Source organism: Hesperophylax consimilis, chromosome 29 (genome assembly GCF_061612785.1).
Source record: "Hesperophylax consimilis isolate HC1 chromosome 29, BYU_Hcon_1.0, whole genome shotgun sequence".
Classification (NCBI taxonomy): domain Eukaryota; kingdom Metazoa; phylum Arthropoda; class Insecta; order Trichoptera; family Limnephilidae; genus Hesperophylax; species Hesperophylax consimilis.
In genome coordinates, this window is record NC_142864.1 from 6,216,084 (window position 1) to 6,237,317 (window position 21,234).

The following is a 21,234-nucleotide window of genomic DNA, read 5'->3' on the forward strand; positions in this document are numbered from 1 at the left end:
TAATGGTGTTTTATTTATGAAATGTGTAAAAATAGTCACAACTGTGTTGTTCATTTATAATAATTTAGTTTAGGATTGACACATCAGTGGTAAGTCAAATAATTTTTACTCGATTTGTTGTTATTTATTTACTTGCATAACTCGAGTCCGGTTTTGTGTTAGGTTAGGCAGATGAGAGACATTTCCATGTTCATCTTTGGGCTTAGCTAAGTAAATAAATATTTTTATAGTAACTCCGTACAAGAGGCCTTGAGGGATATATTTTCTTTCAGGGCCTATGTCACCTTTGGGGGTGCTGAGTTGATGTTTCCTTTGAGGAAAAAAAGGAGCTGTGTCTTAATAAATGTTTTTGCATCCCGGCATCAGATGAATGAAAGATGAACTGTAAACAATAAAAAAACGGTCTTTGATGGAATTGATTGATCATATATTTAAGATAGATAAGGTATGGTAGGAAGACAGTATGACCAATCTCTTACCACTCTAGCATCTCTGCGAAGGTGCACCCAACACAATCACAATACAAAACAAATTAATGAGTTTTAAACTCCTAGATTATAGATTTTTTTTTTTTTTTTTATAGTCGGAGGCGGTTTACTTACGTTCCCCGCGAGCACTTAGGCCATAGGCCCATTGTACTATCTCCCATTTTACCTCATTCCCTTGCCAGTAACCCGGTCCCTTTTATGAAGTTCACCAGGGCTGTCATTGGATATGTGGCGATGTCTTCTGGTTCCACACTGTGTCTTCCCAGGTATCTGAGCCTTATTCCCAGCAGAGCGGGACATTGGCACCATAGGTGAATTGGAGTCTCTTCCTCCTCTTCACATTTCCTACAGATGTTGGTGTTTTCCACTCCCAACAGTTGCATGTGTCTCCTGAGATGGCAGTGTCCCGTTAATAGTCCTACCAGTTCCCTCAGTGAGTTTCTGTCCATATCGAGTAGTTGCCTGGTTCGGTTAGGGTCCGGTCCGTTTATGAGTACTTTAGACCGAGATTATATACTTACACTGAAAACACCAACACCTTGCTTTCCATGATAGTCCGAATCCTTCTTCTTGGTTCAAAACAAAAACACTCGAACTTGCACAATTTTCTTGCAAAAATATGTTCCATTATTTGAATAGTTTCCAGCCAGTGATTATGGTTAAGGAAAGGTAGGTACTAAATAAATAAAATTCCGGTAGGAACCAAGCATATTCTAATTTCAATACCAAACAGAGGTTATGTGTAATGCAATGCAGTCTACGACTATGCATTGTTTTAGTAGACTTAGCACAAAATAAAATAGTAAAATAATAAAGTTCCCACTAGTACAATCCCTATTAGTACAGTATCAAAAAACTAATTGTTGGAAAAAATAGTTGTATGTTGAGAATGTCCAAAGCTATTGTAAAAAAATATGCGTCAAACGTTGGAATGTAATACCTACACACAAATAGTGATGTATAAATTCCCGGGAATTTATTTCTGGGGAATTTTCACGGGAATATTCCCCTGGACGGGGAATTTTGATTCTAACAACATAATACCTCAAAAAGAATAATATTTATTAAATAAAAAATAAAATATACCCACATATGGTACATATAGAGCAGGATATATCCATAAAAACTATTCCCATATATATAGGAATAGGATCCAAGAGAAAAATAACAAAAAAACACCGATCAAAATTATTTTAAAGTGAGTAGTATCTCTATATAATTGTATACTGTACAGTATTAGTAGCCTATATATACTTTATGCTAGTAAACGGTACATATAAAAAATCAATCGTAAAACTGTAAAAATGACACAACTTCACAGATCGTTACTGTTCATCTGATGATACCGATTGGACACTGGACACTATCAACTTCGCTTCCACTTTCACCTTCATATTCTTCTTCTTCATCCGACCCGAACGAAGTTGTTGCCGACTCAGGATTATCTACGTTTTCTTCTTCCTCAGCACATTCAATTGGATGTTTGCGTTTGCGAGTACCAGATAGGTTTGAAATGTTATGATGCGAAGCAATCTGCTCATCCGTGGAAGAAAGGGTTTTCTTGGGAGCAACTTGAGAGCCTCTTTCAGAGGAAAGAAGTTGCCAATTGTGTGCCACAAATGTTATTTTCCCTGCTCTTTGAGTTGTTAGACGATTCCTCCGTGTTGTATGAATGCGACTAAACGTGCTAAAAGATCTCTCAGTGGCTGCTGAAGTAATGGGAGCAGTCAATATTCTTATGGCAATCTGTGACAAATCAGAACATCCGCACATCCCCTTCCACCAGGTCACTGGCGTGATTTTATCGACACACTTCCATTGGAATGCCTTGCTCCATGATTCTTCTTTAGCCCTATAATTGGCTAAATCAATAAGAACATTTGCACTATCAACAGTCTCCTTGACTTGCTACTTGGTCAATGAATTCGAATGCTTCAAGTTGCTGTGCGTGACTTAGCAGATGTCCTTGGGAACCTGGATCTAGTAGGGCAGCAGCCAGATGTATTGGAGCAATAGCAAATTCTTTGCGCTGCGCCGCCTTTTCCAGTATTTGCTTCTCTTCGGCATGTGACAGTAGAGACGCTGGAAGAGTTTTACTTAGACTGCTCTCAATATCCTCAAAAGCATACAATGCTTTGTGTGTTAGTGGATCGTCTCCCTCTAGCTGTGTAATCCAGGAAACAATCGGTCGCAGAACATCGGCTAATGATGTCACTCTTGTCCAGTAAACATCATCATCCAACAGGCTGTTCTTCATATCACTAGGTAAAGATGAGGCAGCTTCGTTTACTGCAAATGTTTGCAGGCTTACTTTACATGCTTACACTCAATAAAGCATCCAAGAGAAGTGTAGAAACTATTTTATTAAAAATAAAATAAATTCCCCGTTTTCGGGAATTTATTTCAGGTCGGGGAATATTCCTGTTCCCGGGAATATTCCCCGGGGAATATTCCCGGGTCTACATCACTACACACAAATATTATTCAACGCAGTCAACGAGCCAACTGGCTATGTAACAGGCCCGCTGCCTGTACACCCGCATCAAAAACCGACTATGCCTCCTCATCCCCCATCCGTAATTACCGTATTTACGATTTTTCCCACTAATTTTAATACGATAATCATTGATAATACATTTATGACATCTACTTGAAATAGTATTCATTTATTGACTCGGAGAAACCAGTTACACTTATTTGAATAACTCGTAATGAGGGTTTACAAATGTTGTAGTCATAAACTAAAAGTTAACTAGATATTTTAACAATAAAGGACGGGTTGTTTCGGAGAATATGAACAATTCTTCAAATTTCAACATTAATTTTCGGGTTCTGTGAATATCCCATTTAAGTTCTGTTATTATATCACTGTTAGCTGCTTGACAGAACTGAAATAATAACACAACTTGAAAATTATCTTTGAAATTTGAAGAATTGTTTAAATTTTCCAAAACAACACGTCCTCAGTGCATTTCAACTACAGTACAATTATTCTCCCGTCTGGAACCCACATTACAATATTCATGTACACGCTCTATTGAAAGAATACTAAATAAATTATTATGTTATTTAACTTTTAAAATGGGTATTCCACACAGACATAAGAATATATAGACTAGAAATTAAAGGTGAGGGGTAAAATCAACTGTTGAAGAACGGAGGGGGTAAAGCTGACTGTGATTCGTCAATAAATCAATCTGACAGTATATAGGCATCTCGCATTTTAATATCACCATTTAGTTCTTAAAAGTAAAATCTGCTTTTGAATGAATAGACATTTTTACATGGGAGCGCAAATTACTCGCCACGTTATGAACAAATTTGCGAAGTCCAAATTCGGCAAAAAAAATTTCTTCTATTTTCAGAGTCGAATATTTTGTTTACGTATTTAGTTAAGACACTTTTATAAGTGTTCATAATTTACTTCCCAGTAACAACGATGCGCACACTTGAGAATCGCTACATTCGACCAGATGTATCTCGATGTAATAGTATATGTTTCTACAACTGATTCATATTATACGATGTGAATAAGCTTAAAATGATGCTTACATATGGAATGTAATACGACAATTGGGTTTATTCTCTTTTTCACATCTATTTTTACAAGTTTTCATATCACAAGCCACTATTTTGCCGTGTTATTTCATAAAATGCCTCGACCATAGCTCGACGCTAGTTCGAACAAGAATGATGACGTCACATTCTCAAGATTCACGGGAAGCCATACGCGAGCCCAGCCGGCTCCAATGGAACCGGTATGGGGAGTGGGGAATAATACGCTTTTAATCACTTAGGGCAGGTCTACTAATATTCATATGTCTATGGTATTCCAGCAATTTTGTTGAACTACAACAATCTTTTAAATTATATGAATATCCTTAAATTGATGAATAGAAGGATTTTCACTGACTTAGAATTAGATGGTTTGGGCATGTCGAGCGAATGAGCGAAGAAAGGAGAATATATGACACAAATGTGAATGGTAGCAGAAGTCGGGGACGCCCGAGGAAGACATGGCACGACCAAGTGAATCAAATACTTGAGTCGGGCCATCTTAAGAGTCAGAATAATAGAAGAGTATGTATGAGACGATGTATGAATGTGAATGAGGCAAGAAGTGTGTGCCAAGACCGAGTTGTTTGGTGGTCCGTCCTCTCTGCCTACCCCTGCGGAGAAACGGCGTGATGGTTAGTTGGTTAGGATTTCTATATAAAATGATGCGTTTGATAGTCTAGAACTGTTTTCATTGATAAGCTTTCAGATTCCACTACGTACTACATACCAGAGGTCTGGATTTATTTCAGTGCAAAAATTCTGGTACTAACTACCATATGTATTCCTCATTGCCCAGAATACTAATGGAGAGAAAAAATTATAGCGTGTCAGTGGACATCTTCGATTTATCCCTTAACAAATATAAAAGATTGTTACTGAGGCAATTTAGTTATGTATAATTTTTACTCCCCATACCGGCAAAAATACATTGATAAATTAGAACAGATTCAAAAAAAGTTCCTTAGATACCTGTATATGAGAATGCATGCAGAGTACCCGCGATTCATGCATCACGAAGATTCGCTCGATAAAACGCTCTACAAAAGTCTTCAGTCGAGGGGAAGTGGGGTTCTAGAAGTAACGGCATATGAAATTGTGTATAATTTAATAGATAGTTCATACCTCCTGGAATGCTTTAAGTTATTCGTACCAAACAACTACAGCCAGTGACGGCACCATGATATGCTATATATCTCACATAGCACAACGGACGTACTGGTTCTGCATACTATGACACGAGGTATGGCGCTATTAAATAATATGTCTAAGACTGTTGACATTTTTAACAGTATCCTTTAAGGATTCAAGGGGCATGTAAGTTCCTTTCATTACCCTTTATAAATATGTAAAGGGTTTTCCAATAAGAGGTGTTATTTTGAATAGCCCGCTATTTCGGTAGATGTTACTTTTGAAGCTGTCATTTTTTGACATTTGACAAGTAGAAACTACGCCATTAATAAAAATGGAACGATACACGCTTCAACAACGCATTGAAATTATTAAAATTCACTTGAGTGAATCAAATTCAAATCATCTTGAGTGATGAGGCCCATTTCCACCTCGGTGGCTTCGTCAACAAACAAAATTGTCGCTTCTGGGGCTCGGAAAACCCAAGAGTTATTGTTGAAAAGCCTCTCTATTCTCAACGTGTGACTGTTTGGTGCGGTTTATGGTCCGGCGGAGTCATTGGACCTTACTTTTTCGAAAATGAGGCTGGAGCAACAGTTACGATGAATGGATTGCGCTATCGAGAGATGATTAATGATTTTTTATGGCCGGAATTGGATGGTATTGATCTGGACAACGTTTACTTTGAACAAGACGGCGTTACATGCCACACAAGCAACGAAACCATTGATCTTTCACGGGAAAAATATCAAAATAACACCTCTTATTAGAAAACCCTGTATTTTATGTTTCTCCTTTTTTAAATATGTAGTTTATTTTACATGTGCATTGTAAATGGACGTAAGTGTGTTATACACAAAAATAAATAAGCTACCATAAAAAGCCCGTTGATAAATAAATAAGTAACTAATCTACAATCTCATTTACAATGTGAGTTGTCACGGGGAATGGGGATTCCTTTGTACGCGGAACTGACGCCCTGCTCTCATTCTATACTGCAACACGAAGAAGTACCTTTGAGTAGGTTTGTTAAGGTGGTTCGAACCAGCAGACGTTTCCCATCTTAATTCTGTAATATGCCGATAGATGGTGTTGTTATGGATATTAAAATAATAATGATTACGAGAATGCTCTATTCCTTTCAAAATCCTAGAAACGCCCTGGAGTGTTTTTGTTGTTTGTAATTATTATATCCGTAAACTACAAACAGTGAACATAATTTTTGGCACATTTTTATATGTATATTTTTATCATTTTTTATATTATTCAGCACTAGGAGCAAAGTTTTTTCAAGACCGTTATAAACTACATCATTAGTTTGGAGTTGCATCGGTTATTTTACGGTGCTATTATGGCTGCTTGGTAAAACGGAACATAATATATGCTAATGTTTTTGTTCCTGTACCAGATGCCCACAATCTCCTCTACATAGACTAAATTAATAGCTTGGTAGCGAACGTAATACTTCCAAGTGCACAAAATCATTCACTTGCTTCAAGGATTCATTTTATTTATTTATTTTATTTATTAATCTTAAGTTAGCTCACATCTTCGTGTGTGCTAATAGTTTTATAAACATATAAACATGTACATTGTTTGGCAAACATAATCTTTCTTTAAATATTTCAATAAAGTCACAAAAAAGAAACATTAATAATTGAGATAGACATATTTTCTTAATTCATTTTTGAACTTATTAATATTTTCTATCACAGCAATTTCCTTCGGGATTTTGTTATAGAGTTGAACGGCCTGGTACATCAGAGATTTTTGGGTGCTTGTTTTTTTTCTTGTTGGCAATCTAATTTAATCTAATCATCACACAAACATACATTATTGGTGCTACAACCTTAGTTTTTACATCAAGTTTCTTATGCATAAGGATACTGTGTTTGGTTCCACACCATCTAACCACCTAAACTGAATTCTCCCAACTAGAGATGAGTCGTTCATGAACGAGCTGCACAATTGAGCTAGCATGTCATGTTCCTACGACTCTCGTTAAACTGTACCACAGTACAATTGCACGATTACTCTTTTATTATCAGGAGATATTTTAGAAAAATAACACATAAAAATATTTTTATTACATACTCAGAGACGTGAATGGCGTCTGGCAGTCTGACATCTGGACATATTTACCTACAACTACTAACTATCTAACATCTCATTTTTCTCGTGGTAGAGTGGCGTACCGGTACCAAGAGTCGTACGACCATTCATACACTTACGCTGGGAGCTGGGATCTGTACCGGGGGAGCTGTGTAGCGGGGGAGGCATACCAAGAAAGCCGTATCGGCAAGTCGTATCGAGTGAGCTATTGCTCATACGCTCTGAGTTCACGGCTCCCATAAGAAAATATTGAGCTGGTACCTTGCCTCCCGCTCTTAATAAAATGAGTCACGACCCATCACTACTCCCGAATACAACAAAAAATCCACCCGTCTGTATTAATACTGCCCGAGAGTGATTCCGAAATGAATCGCATACGTGCATTGTGAATCAGCGACTATGGTACTTTCTGTTCTCAGAAATAGTTCACACAAAACATGCTCGTGGCACTTCAGCTGTAAATCATGCAAGCATGCAAACCTTAGGATGTTAACTGCCCGGGTGCGCAGCGTCTATGAGATTTGTTAACACCAAATTTGTATAGAATATTATTTAACAAGAACCACCAGATTTTTTTCTGTGGTTATCATATTTTAACCCTTCAGTACTTTCATCACTTTTGTACAGTTTGCAATGTTTTCTGTGTTTTTCAAATGCGCTAAATACATGTTATTTTTTAATTTTCTGTAAACACAAATACTGTTTTAGAAACTACACAAAATTATCTTTCCGGTGTACACATTTTTAACATTTTAATATCAAACGTGAAAAATGTTAACGAATGAAAACATTAACCACATTTATGCTCAATTTTTTACTCCAATCATAGAAAATTTTTGAGAACTCGATATTTCGAAAACACATTTTTTTTTTGAGGAATTTGTAAGAATAGTTTACATTCAATTTTATCTCGTTCATATAATAAAAAATAAGAAATAATTTTTTCAAGTTAAACCGATTGTTACGATAGCGGCATGAAATATGAATTATTCATTTTGGCTATGTTTAGGATTTCATTAATGGATTGAGGCAAACTGGACAGAATTATTATTTCTCTTTCTAAAGTCAAAAAAAGATAAAAATACTTTTATAAAATGTGGATGCCCGGTCATATATGACCATCAAACGCTGGAGGGGATAAGTTGTAATTAAAATGAGTTAATTACTGAAGATGTTACTTTTTAATATAAAAAACCCAGTTTCTTGAGTAAATTGTGATTTTTATATTTAAAACAACTTTTTATAACCTTAAATTAATTAGTCTCAGGTTACAGACGCCTTATTGAATCGCCATATTGTGTCTTGTTGCTAGGTGGTTAATTTCTGGTACAGTTTATGTTGAAATTTCCTTAGACCTAGGGGGAAAAAATATGGGAAAGAACGACATAGGATTTATAGATGAGGAAATTGTTTTATTTTTTATTTATTTTATTATATTTGTTGAAAAGAATGTGAGCTTTCTGGGGTACCCTGTTTTAAGGTCACATTGTATATGGTAATTTGTGTGATTGATAAATAGTATATTTGGTACGTTAATTTTTTTGAAGTAATTTTTGTGAAGGTTCAAAATATACAACAAGTAAATTATAAAGCGAAATAATAGATGAAAAACATAACATTATACAAGAAAAATGTTTAGTGGAAAAACATACAGAAGAAAAACATAACATAACGTTAATCTTTGTTAGGTTGCAACATTGTATCTATATTCTTCCTTCCCGTGTCCATAATCCAAATCTTACTATTTCTTTGTTATGTTGCAACAGAATCTATATTCTTCCTTCCCATGCCTATAATTCTTTGTTAGGTTGCAATATTGTATCTATATTCTTCCTTCCCGTGTCCATAATCCATATCTTAATATTTATTTGTTAGGTTGCAACATTGTATCTATATTCTTCCTTCCCGTGTCCATAATCCATATCTTAATACTTCATTGTTAGGTTGCAACATTGTATCTATATTCTTCCTCCCCGTGTTCATAATCTATATCTTAATATTTATTTGTTAGGTTGCAACATTATATCTATATTCTTCCTTCCCGTGTCCATAATCCATATCTTAATACTTCATTGTTAGGTTGCAACATTGTATCTATATTCTTCCTTCCCGTGTCCATAATCCAAATCTTACTATTTCTTTGTTATGTTGCAACAGAATCTATATTCTTCCTTCCCATGCCTATAATTCTTTGTTAGGTTGCAATATTGTATCTATATTCTTCCTTCCCGTGTCCATAATCCATATCTTAATATTTATTTGTTAGGTTGCAACATTGTATCTATATTCTTCCTTCCCGTGTCCATAATCCATATCTTAATACTTCATTGTTAGGTTGCAACATTGTATCTATATTCTTCCTCCCCGTGTTCATAATCTATATCTTAATATTTATTTGTTAGGTTGCAACATTGTATCTATATTCTTCCTTCCCGTGTCCATAATCCATATCTTAATACTTCATTGTTAGGTTGCAACATTGTATCTATATTCTTCCTCCCCGTGTCCATAATCCATATCTTAATACTTCTTTGTTATGTTGCAACATTGTATCTATATTCTTCCTCCCCGTGTTCATAATCTATATCTTAATACTTGTTTGTTAGGTTGCAACATTGTATCTATGTTCTTCCTTCGCGTTTCCATAATCCATATCTTAATACTTCTTTGTTAGGTTGCAACATTGTATCTATATTCTTCCTCCCCTTGTCCATAATCCATATCTTCATACTTCTTTGTTATGTTGCAACATTGTATCTATATTCTTCCTCCCCGTGTTCATAATCTATATCTTAATACTTGTTTGTTAGGTTGCAACATTGTATCTATGTTCTTCCTTCGCGTTTCCATAATCCATATCTTAATACTTCTTTGTTAGGTTGCAACATTGTATCTATATTCTTCCTCCCCTTGTCCATAATCCATATCTTAATACTTCTTTGTTAGGTTGCAACATTGTATCTATATTCTTCCTCCCCTTGTCCATAATCCATATCTTAATACTTCTTTGTTATGTTGCAACATTGTATCTATATTCTTCCTCCCCGTGTTCATAATCTATATCTTAATACTTCTTTGTTATGTTGCAACATTGTATCTATGTTCTTCCTTCGCGTTTCCATAATCCATATCTTAATACTTCTTTGTTATGTTGCAACATTGTATCTATATTCTTCCTCCCCTTGTCCATAATCCATATCTTAATACTTCTTTGTTAGGTTGCAACATTGTATCTATGTTCTTCCTTCGCGTTTCCATAATCCATATCTTAATACTTCTTTGTTAGGTTGCAACATTGTATCTATATTCTTCCTCCCCTTGTCCATAATCCATATCTTAATACTTCTTTGTTATGTTGCAACATTGTATCTATATTCTTCCTCCCCGTGTTCATAATCTATATCTTAATACTTGTTTGTTAGGTTGCAACATTGTATCTATGTTCTTCCTTCGCGTTTCCATAATCCATATCTTAATACTTCTTTGTTAGGTTGCAACATTGTATCTATATTCTTCCTCCCCTTGTCCATAATCCATATCTTAATACTTCTTTTGAAGTCGGTTACTTTTTAATGGATTTTATTGCAAGTGGGAGGATATTAAATAGTTTTATAGAGAAATATTGCCAATTTCCTTGCCTAAAAGTTATTTTAGTTGTAGGTTGGTGAAATGTATGAGAATTTTGTGAATCAACTCGATTTTGTATGTGCAAAGTTATCCTGGTTTTTGAATATTGATGTGAAACATCTTTTGGCGGGCCCTAGGTATTTTTTGTAAAACAGCGCCATCTGTTGGATGTAAAAGTCACACGCGCTATTGTTTCTCCATCTGCACAGACAGACTGAGCCATAGCAACGCGTGTCGGTATACAGCTAGTTTGTAATATATTTCTTTGTGTGTATTTTAATAATAATAAAAATTGTTTTATCATCAAAAATATAAAGACATATTAATGAGATAGCCACGAACTGCAAGTGATTAGCGATATAATGGTATGACAGTATATCAATTCTTACATGCAGCAACCATTTCACTTTCATATTCCCCTGCCACCTCTCTATTTATCAACAACTACGATTATGTACTTCGATAATAATTGACCTGAACCAATCATTCGTTCTGACATCTCAATTGATTCGCTGTCTCCTACCGATGTACCAATTATTCATTATGCCGCAAACTCAGTCCGTAATGGAATAATAATTTCAATTCAATTCAATTAGTTCGTTTTTAAGTACATTTGTAAAATGGTATTGCATAATAAGTAAGCGGTGTATCAACTACACCAGCATCAATAGAGCTTGCCTTTTAAAGGCAGCTTCACCTTCAGCTAAATATGTCGATATCCGAATTGATTCTGTTCAACAGCAAGACTGCTCTCCCCACCGGCATGACCTGCAGGCAAGTTAGTCCTGCAGGCCGGGAGATAAACCAGTCTATGCTGTCGGTGACGGAGATAACCATCAGGAACATAGAGACTAATACTCTCCATGATAGTCGGATTTTCAAACCATCCACGAATCAGTTTGAAGAAGTGTGATACAATATGCACATCTCTCCTGACCCATAGATGGTTCACACCGAGCATGCCCAAGAGAAAGTCAGTAGGATAGAGCCACGGGTAGTAGCCATACTCCATCAGGTAGAGGAATCTTAGAAATTGATCTACTTCTACAATAAATTTGTTATTGGCAATCTGTCTATGCCCAATTGGATAAATGTATTGTACATAATCACAACCATCAGTTAAATCTACAATTCAATTATTATTGTTATTTATTTGTTTAAAGAAAGACACATTCCCACATCCCCACGCGTTTCTGTGGCTCAATATGTCTGTGCAGACAGAGACACAATAGCGTGTGTTGCTTTTACTTTCAACAGATTACGCTGCTTAAAAAAAACAGGTGACATACATATAATATAGGCATATAAAAACACAAGCGTTTTCAATTATGATAATAATAATAATATTTGGTTAATTTATTAGCGCCGTTTTCGTGAAAAATCACTCCAAGGGCGATGTAATGCAAAGTTGTGTCAAAATTTCAAAGCAATTGGTGAATAACTTTCAAAGACTTAAGATTTTGAACAAACGAACATTTACATTTTTATCTATATAAATAAACGGCGAAGCTTAATGCTAAATCACTATTTTGATTAATCTTTATAACGAATTGGTGTACATTATGAATACCAAAAAATATGCTTTAGATACATTGAAGGTTTTTCTATCGTTTCGCTTGAGTAGAATACAAATAAAAAATAAATGACTCAATAAAAAATATTAATGTAAACTACTAAAAATAATATTTTTTCAATAGAAATGTATGAACGCGTAAAGGAAACAACTTTAAAAAAATTACAGTATTATAGCTAAGATTATCTGTGATAGTTTCACTTGATTAACTTTTTTGCTTTCTTATAAAATTATTTACAAAATAAATAAAAAACAGTTTTGTGCTTGATATCGAGCTTTTCTAGACTCCGTTTGTCAAGCGATTTTAATGCCTATTACCTACAATATAAGGTATCCCAAGAACGGTGATCGGATAAATCATCACAATGATAATTCATCACATCTTTAAAAAGTTATATAAAATCATGGAAAGTGATGACCAAAAACTTTAATTAAGTAACTGGGTTAAGTAGGTTAGGTTTAATTTTTTTTTCATCGTTTCTAATGACTTTATATCACTTTTTAAAGGTGTGTTGAATTGTCACTGTGTTGAGTTATCATGGAACCCCCAAGAATATACACATTTTTGGCTTGTAGCTTCCTCTTAATGACGAGTAGTTTCAGAGAATTTGAACAATTCATCAAATTTCAAAGTTGATTTTCTACTTCTGTGACGGTTCTATTCAAGTTCTTTCATCATTTGAGTTTAGTAAAACAACTGGCCAATAATGATATATTTACAGAACTTGAATACAACCTTCAAAGAACTTGAAAATCAGCTTTGAAATTTAATGAATTGTTCAAATTCTGCGAAATAACCCGTCCTTATTATATTCTTCTGATAAAGCAAGGGTACTTCTGAAACCAAAAGTGCAATTAAAATAAAGTGAGATTTTCACGGCCATTGCAATTACACTGCAATGCTGTCCGAAACTTTGGCTAAAGAAAGAGGTAACGCAACACGGCATAATAACCCAAAAACAAATCACAAAAATAAATGTATGTAATTATTTTGTAAAATTATGGCCAGCCATAAAGTAAATGCCTTTTTTCTAAAAATATTTAGAAATATATTTCTATATGCAATTTTTATTTATTTATTGACACCTTGAAGGCTTTTACATGTAAACATTGTTATAGGCAAGTTGTTCAGGAGTACAATGATAAGTGTTTGTGTTGCACAACAATAACCTTTTGTCGTGTGCACCTTACCGTGTACACTGTACAGTCCGTGATAGCTTTGTGTTTGAACGGAATCTCCAACAGCTCGGAGGGCTTTGAAGCAAAGAATGGAACTGTTTCCTCGAGAGGGTTTCCTCTTGGGGTAACAATAACCTAGTCGCGTTTAGTGTTTTAAATAAACAAATCATGTCTGATTACGTCTAAAAAGATATGAAATGACAATCTAGTCTCTTCCAACGGAATCAATCTTCCCAACACGTCTTCAATTGATATGCTTGGTGTTACTGTAAGTGACCAGCTCATGCATGGAGACTCCATCGAAGCCATAGTCATGTTTGCATCTCAGTAGCTGGGCGTATTGTATAGGGCCCGCAGATACTTTAGTAATACACAACTGTTTGGCAGCCACCTCTGGTCTGGAACCCCAAAAACCCTTGTGCAGAAACGGGCCGTAAGTTGGCTAGATTTCCCCATCTTGACAAACGGATTGCAATCTTGATCTTGCATCATGTATCCCTTGTCTTATTGTATTATAATGAGTATTTGTTTCACTTAATCGTGCCATGTCTTCCTCGGGCGTCCCCGACTTCTGCTACCATTTGCATTTGCATCACATATCCTCCTTTACACTCCTTTCTTCGCTCATTCGATCTACATGCCCAAACCATCTAAGCGTCCCTTTCTTAATCTTACTCACTACGCTTACATAAGCCTTGCACTCTTTTCGAATCTCCACATTCCTCACACGATCAAACATGGTTTTACCACACATACGGCTCAGGATCTCATTTCTACACCATTCAATCTACTTTCATCCTTTCTTTGCCAGTTCCATGCCTCACTTCCATACATCAGGGTAGGTACCAGCACTCCATTGTGGACTGCTAACTGTTTTTTTAACAACCCAAATCAACGAACATAATACTGTTTGCTGTGAAAAAATGAAATCATATCTGTTAAGAGGTATTGTATTTTTTTAGCTCCTATTTATATAGAATGAGCCTCTTGCATGGAGATTTATTTGTTTTATATATATTTTTGACTAATAGGTTTGTAAGCTATTAAAAATTACAAGGTCATTTAAATTTTTACTATACAGTCCAACTTGATTATAACGATCACGGCAATAGCGAGTTCACGGCTATAATGAACAATTACAAAAGATATTTCAGTTCGGGCTTATCTCTAAATAGTATAAAATAAAGTCGCTATCGGCGTCTGTCTGTGCGCTTCGTTTTTATAAACTACGCAACGGATATTGTTAGAGTTTTCATTATCATTTTAATACATGCATATTATACAGGATTTCCAATAAGAGGTGTTATTTTGATATTCAATCGTAAAAGATCAATGGTTTAGTTGCCTGTGTGGCACGTAGCGCCTTCTTGTTGAAAGTAAACGTTGTCCAGATCAATACCATCCAATTCCTGACATAAAAAAATCATTAATAATCTCTCTATAGCGCAATCCATTCACCGTAACTGTTGCTTCAGCCTCATTTTCGAAAAAGTAAGGTCCAATGACTCCGCCGGACCATAAACCGCACCAAACAGTCACACGTTGAGGAAAGAGAGGCTTTTCAACAATAACTCTTTGGTTTTCCGAGCCCACAGATGCGACAATTTTGCTTGTTGACGAAGCCACCGAGGTGGAAATGGGCCTCATCACTCAAGATGATTTGCATTTGATTCACTCAAGTAAATTTTAATAATTTCAATGCGTTGTTGAAGCGTGTATCGTTCCATTTTTATTAATGGCGTAGTTTCTACTTGGCAAATGTCAAAAAATGACAGCTTCAAAAGTAACATCTACCGAAATAGCGGGCTATTCAAAATATCACCTCTTATTGGAAAACCCTGTACAAATAATTCACAACCCCGAGCAATTCCGGGTACACATCAGCTAGTTTTCATATAATTGTTGGCTGTTGTAACGAGGTCGATTCCCTGATATACCGTGCCAATGATTTCAACACAATTTCTGAATACTTGAATGGGTGGTTGGTTCTGAATAAAAAGGAATAATTCTCGAAGTTATCACTGGCTCCAGATGGTTGAAGCCAGTTAAAACTCTTGTGAGGTACTCACATTTAAAAAAAAATCAACTGTCCATATCAATTGAAATGTTGTTTGATATCGCGTGTTTTTTAACCAGATATGAATAGCCAGGTACTTCCCTACCTTCCTCTTCCCCGTCTCCTTATCCTCTTCACTACCTTCAACCTCACAATATACCCCAACCAGGGATGCCATAATATCACTTGTTCCAGACGGTTACATAAAGATATATCTACATCTGATTTCTAAAACTCAAATCCTGGGCAACACCGGGGACTTCAATGCAAGCATTGCAAGGAATGGCGCCAGCCTATATATAGGAACTATGTGTCCGACAAAACTTAAGCAGTAGACAGCTTGCTCTAAGGTCAGCAGATCTAGATGTATACAATGATCGCTCTTTTAGTGTAACAGGCCCGCTCATCTGGAATAGACTTCCCTCAGCACTTACTAATCTCCAGAATTTGGCTGAATTTAAACGGGCTTTAAAAACAAAATTATTTGAAAAATCTTGCCATTTATAAATCTTAACTTCTTTTCAATATTTTATAATAAGCCATATTCTAAAACTTCCGGTAATTATTTGGTTTCGGTTGCCTCCTTATTGTACCTTTTTAAAATGTCTACTCAGAAGATTCTCATTTCTGAGCACAAACTGCCTCCTGTTTTATATTATGTTTTAGTTTTAATGTTCTTGTTTTGTCCTGTCCTTCTGTTATTCTTATTCTAAGTTTTGTCATCACTTTGTATAAACAGTATATTAACTGTTATAATATTAGAGCTGTATTGGGTAAAGCACACTGTAGGAATAATTTTAAGAACATGACCACTAATACTGAATTACCGTTTTTAAGTTTGTTATAGTTAAGCGCACTTGAAGTGAAATGACACTAACCTGCGCTATATAAATGCCATGTTATTATTATTATTGTTCAGCTGGTTTATTTATAAAAAACTATTTACTTACATTTTCTAAGCCATATAAAAATTCATGCAAGTGGCTCATTTCAAACCCGCATATTTTCAGTTTTTTTTAACGTTCATAAATCACTTGAAAAATAACACAAAGGTTAAACAAACCAACCGAACTTAACGGTTTTCTAATAACATTATTTTATTGTTTTTGTAAATAAAATATTTTTATTGCCTGCCGGTATTTCGCACAGATGGTGTTAAGATAAACAGAGCTGCAGATTTATTAAATGTACCATGTGGAAATATACAGGGTTTTCCAATAAGAGGTGTTATTTTGAATAGCCCGCTATTTCGGTTGATGTTACTTTTGAAGCTGTCATTTTTTGACATTTGACAAGTAGAAACTACGCCATTAATAAAAATGGAACGATACACGCTTCAACAACGCATTGAAAGTATTAAAATTCACTTGAGTGAATCAAATGCAAATCATCTTGAGTGATGAGGCCCATTTCCACCTCGGTGGCTTCGTCAACAAGCAAAATTGTCGCATCTGGGGCTCGGAAAACCCAAGAGTTATTGTTGAAAAGCCTCTCTATCCTCAAAGTGTGACTGTTTGGTGCGGTTTATGGTCCGGCGGAGTCATTGGACCTTACTTTTTCGAAAATGAGGGTGGAGCAACAGTTACGGTGAATGGATTACGCTATCGAGAGATGATTAATGATTTTTTATGGCCGGAATTGGATGGTATTGATCTGGACAACGTTTACTTTCAACAATACGGCGCTACGTGCCACACAAGCAACGAAACCGTTGATCTTTTATAATTGAATATCAAAATAACACCTCTTATTGGAAAACCCTGTATATATTGTTTCGTTTCGTAATGTTAGAAAAATAATATTTTTCTTATTTACGGCTTCTTCACACTAACTAACTTGATTTTTGTGCGTTTTCCATGCGGCGGCCGTACGTCTAAATGCGGGGCCGACACGACAAGGTCGCGGGTCTCACAAATATTCTACATACTTGTGCAACAGTCTGTTTATTTTGGCAGCCACCTCTAGTGTGCAGCCCCTTGATTTATACATCTGATAAGAACTCGTCACTCTGTTTGATAGATTTACTTATTTCATCGGATCAATTGCAGACTTAATAGTGCGTCTAGGGTTTGCAAATCCCGCGGGATAAAATTAAGTAATCCCGCGGGATTGCGGGATATAATTAATAAATCCCTCGGGATTGCGGGATATAATTAAGAAAACCGCGTGTTTGCGGGATATACGATGCGGGAGGATATATATGATGCAGAAGTGTGTACCAAGACCGAGTTGTTTGGCGGTCCGTCCTCTCTGCCTACCCCTGCGGAAACGGCGTGATGGTTAGTTAGTGTTTGCGGGATAGAATTAAGTGATCCTGCGGGATTCGCGGGATTTTTGTTAAGGCGTATCGAATTTAAATATCAACATTTCGTAGACCCTTTAAAAAATATATTTTGCATCAATCATATTTAATGCATAGTACATTATAAAAAAAGAAATTGAAAATATAACATAGTAAGTCGTAGTGCGCCTAGGGTTTGCAAATTCCAATGCCATTATTGAAAAAAAAGTTCCATCTGTTGGGCGTAAAAGCATGGGTGGATGGTTTGAAAATCCGACTATAATGGAGAGTATTAGTCTCTATGTTCCTGATGGTTATCTCCGTCACCGACAGCATAGACTGGTTTATCTCCCGGCCTGCAGGACTAACTTGCCAATGGTCATGCCTGTGGGGACAGCAATCTTGCTGTTGAACAGAATCAATTCGGATATCGACATATTCAGCTGAAGGTGAAGCTGCCTTTAAAAGGCAAGCTCTATTATTAATGGTATAGTAGATAAACACACTGGTAATATTAATCTAAGAATTCTTATTACAAAAATGTTTTAAAAACGCATTGAAATTAACAATTTTGTAATGTTTTTGAAATGAATAAACAGAATTGAATTGAAACACGCGCAATTGTTTCTCTATCTGCACAGACAGACTGAGCAACAGCAACGCTGGTAAAGCTAGTAAATAATAATAATATACTGTCGCATCATATTGCCCGGATTATACGGACCTTTACGAAGCTATTTCTAGATTTATAAAGCCAATTTTCCGGGCTGGTGAGGCTCTCTCAGGCCACTTTAATTAGGGGAAGCTGGCAGATTTTTCTCCCAATTAGTTTTTAACCTTTAAAGGATGTACTTCAATTTTATCGCGGTACCTTTATATATGTTATATCTCTTCTATCTGTCTACATAAATAAAAATGTAAGGACGGGTTGTTTCGGAGTATTTGAACAATTCATCAAATTTCAACGTTCATTTCTGGGATCTGTGAAAGTCCAATTAAAGTTCTGTTATTATATTATTATGGGCTAGTTGCTTGAAAAAACTGAAATAAAAACAGATCTTGAAAAAATCTTTCACAGAACTTGAAAATGAACGTTTAAATTTGATGAATTGTTCAAATTCTCCGAAATAACCCGTCCTAAGTGTTCGCTTGTTCAAAATTTTAAATCTCAGAAAGTTCTCGATCGAAAGTTCACCGATTGCTTTGAAATTTTGACACAACGTTGAATTCGAATACGCGTGTGTTTTTATATATGTAGACGTCATCTGTGACAGATATAATCTGTTTGACAAACATGTTTTTTTTTGTAAAACAGCGCCATCTGTTTGATGTGAAAGCAACAATCGCTATTGTTTTTCTATCTGCACAGACAGACTGGTGATGTACAGCTAGCATCGCCTGGATTTATTTACACTCTTCGAAATTTAGTATTGAAGCATTGCTTGAAATGATTGTAGCCTCATTTAGCGACCAGAATTCAAAGATAATTTATCTTCTTTATCTCCTTATCAAACACCACTCCCTCCAGGCTCACAACACTACCTACAAATGTAAATGTAAATGTTCGTTTGTTCAAAATCTTAAATCTCCGAAACTTCTTCACCTATTGCTTTGAAATTTTGACACAATGTTGCATTCGAATCCGCGTGTGTTTTTATATACCTATATTATGTAGATATCAGCTGTGACATGAAAAAACATGCCTTTATTGAAAAAAAAAAAGTTGCCATCTGTTGGACGTAAAAGCAACACGCGCAATTGTTTCTCTATCTGCACAGACAGACTGAGCCACAGCAACGCGTGGTGAAGTACAGCTAGTAAATAAATACACTCGGGATAATAAATAGTTTCACTAGCTCCGGACAGTTGGGAGTATTGTTTGTTTTAACATAATTCTTTTTTTAAATTTAATTAATTAAATTTACAAGTATTTAGTATTTATGTCCCAAGTACACACACACTTTACACGGCAACACGATAAAATACATTTAAACACCATACATACTCATTATGGCAAGCAATCCATTGGTTACGAGGGAAGCAACATATACAATTGCCTCCCAGACGAAATTAAAAATGAAAAAAGTATAGGTACATTTAAAAAAAAATTGCTCAGTTTTATGCTCAATCAACAAAACAATGAAAGTGAATAATATCAGTGTGTAATATATTTATGTGTAATATATAATGTTATTTCTAGTTAAATAAGTGAAAAATGTAATTTTCTTTTATCTAGAATAAAAAAAATAAAAAAAATTAAATTAAAAAAATTTATTTCATTAACTCTTCAAGCCTCTGCCATATTTTGACAGAAGGTCTTAGTATTTCCGCTTTGCAATAAAATCGAAATAAATGGATTATTTCTGAACGTATACGAAAACTAAAAAATGCGTTTGAAAGGTGATAAAATACGCTTTCAAATTTTATTACTATAAATAAAAATATAATTTTGATATTCTAACGTTTGTATGTATACTAAAATCTCTAAATAGTATATCACAAAGTCGCTGTCCGCGTCTGTCTGTTTGTGCGTTTACTTCTTCTAAACTACAGAACTGATTTTGATAGGCTTTTCACTATCATTTAGAAATTTTCTTCCGGAAAGTTTACATAAATACATGCATATTATATGTATAGAATGTTGAGAAAAGTCGATGTTTTGCAATAGCCGTAAAAATATATATTTTCGGGCGCTTACATTGCTAACGCTGGCTAAACCTTATGAGATACATCAAAATAATGTACTACGGAATTGTATATCTTAAAAAGGTCTACAGAAAAGTCTGCGGTGGTATATGTCTATCTCCTAATGATAACCCCTAGCAACGCCGGGTACATGTCAGCTAATATTTTTTTTAAATCTCCTTTCAAACCTTTGGCTTCATAAAGTGCACATTTTAATTCTTATGTTGCTAAATTTGAGATTTGAATATAAAGCGTGGTGTTTTCTCTTTCTAACACTGTTTAGATCATATTTCTCACTATGACAGTAACGGAGATACCACGATTTACCTAAAATTGTTCGTAAAAGCGAATAAAATTATCCTGAAAGGTTAATAATACCCTATTTAGGGGCTTTTTCATTTTATGTATGGTAAAAATTATACAGTATTTATTATGCCTCAGTAACGATCTTTTGTATTTGTTTAGTGATTAATTGAAGATGGCCACTGACTCGGTATAATTGTTTCTCTCCATTCGTATTCTGGGCAATGAGGAATGCAAATGGTAG

At 35.2% G+C, this 21,234-nt stretch overlaps 1 protein-coding gene across 1 annotated transcript in view; it reads left to right on the plus strand.

Annotated features, from left to right (window-relative positions):
- The window catches only part of Itpr (Inositol 1,4,5,-trisphosphate receptor), a 172,471-nt gene that overhangs the window by 280 nt on the left and 150,957 nt on the right, over window positions 1–21,234 (plus strand). The gene's annotated exons all lie outside the window — the stretch shown is intronic.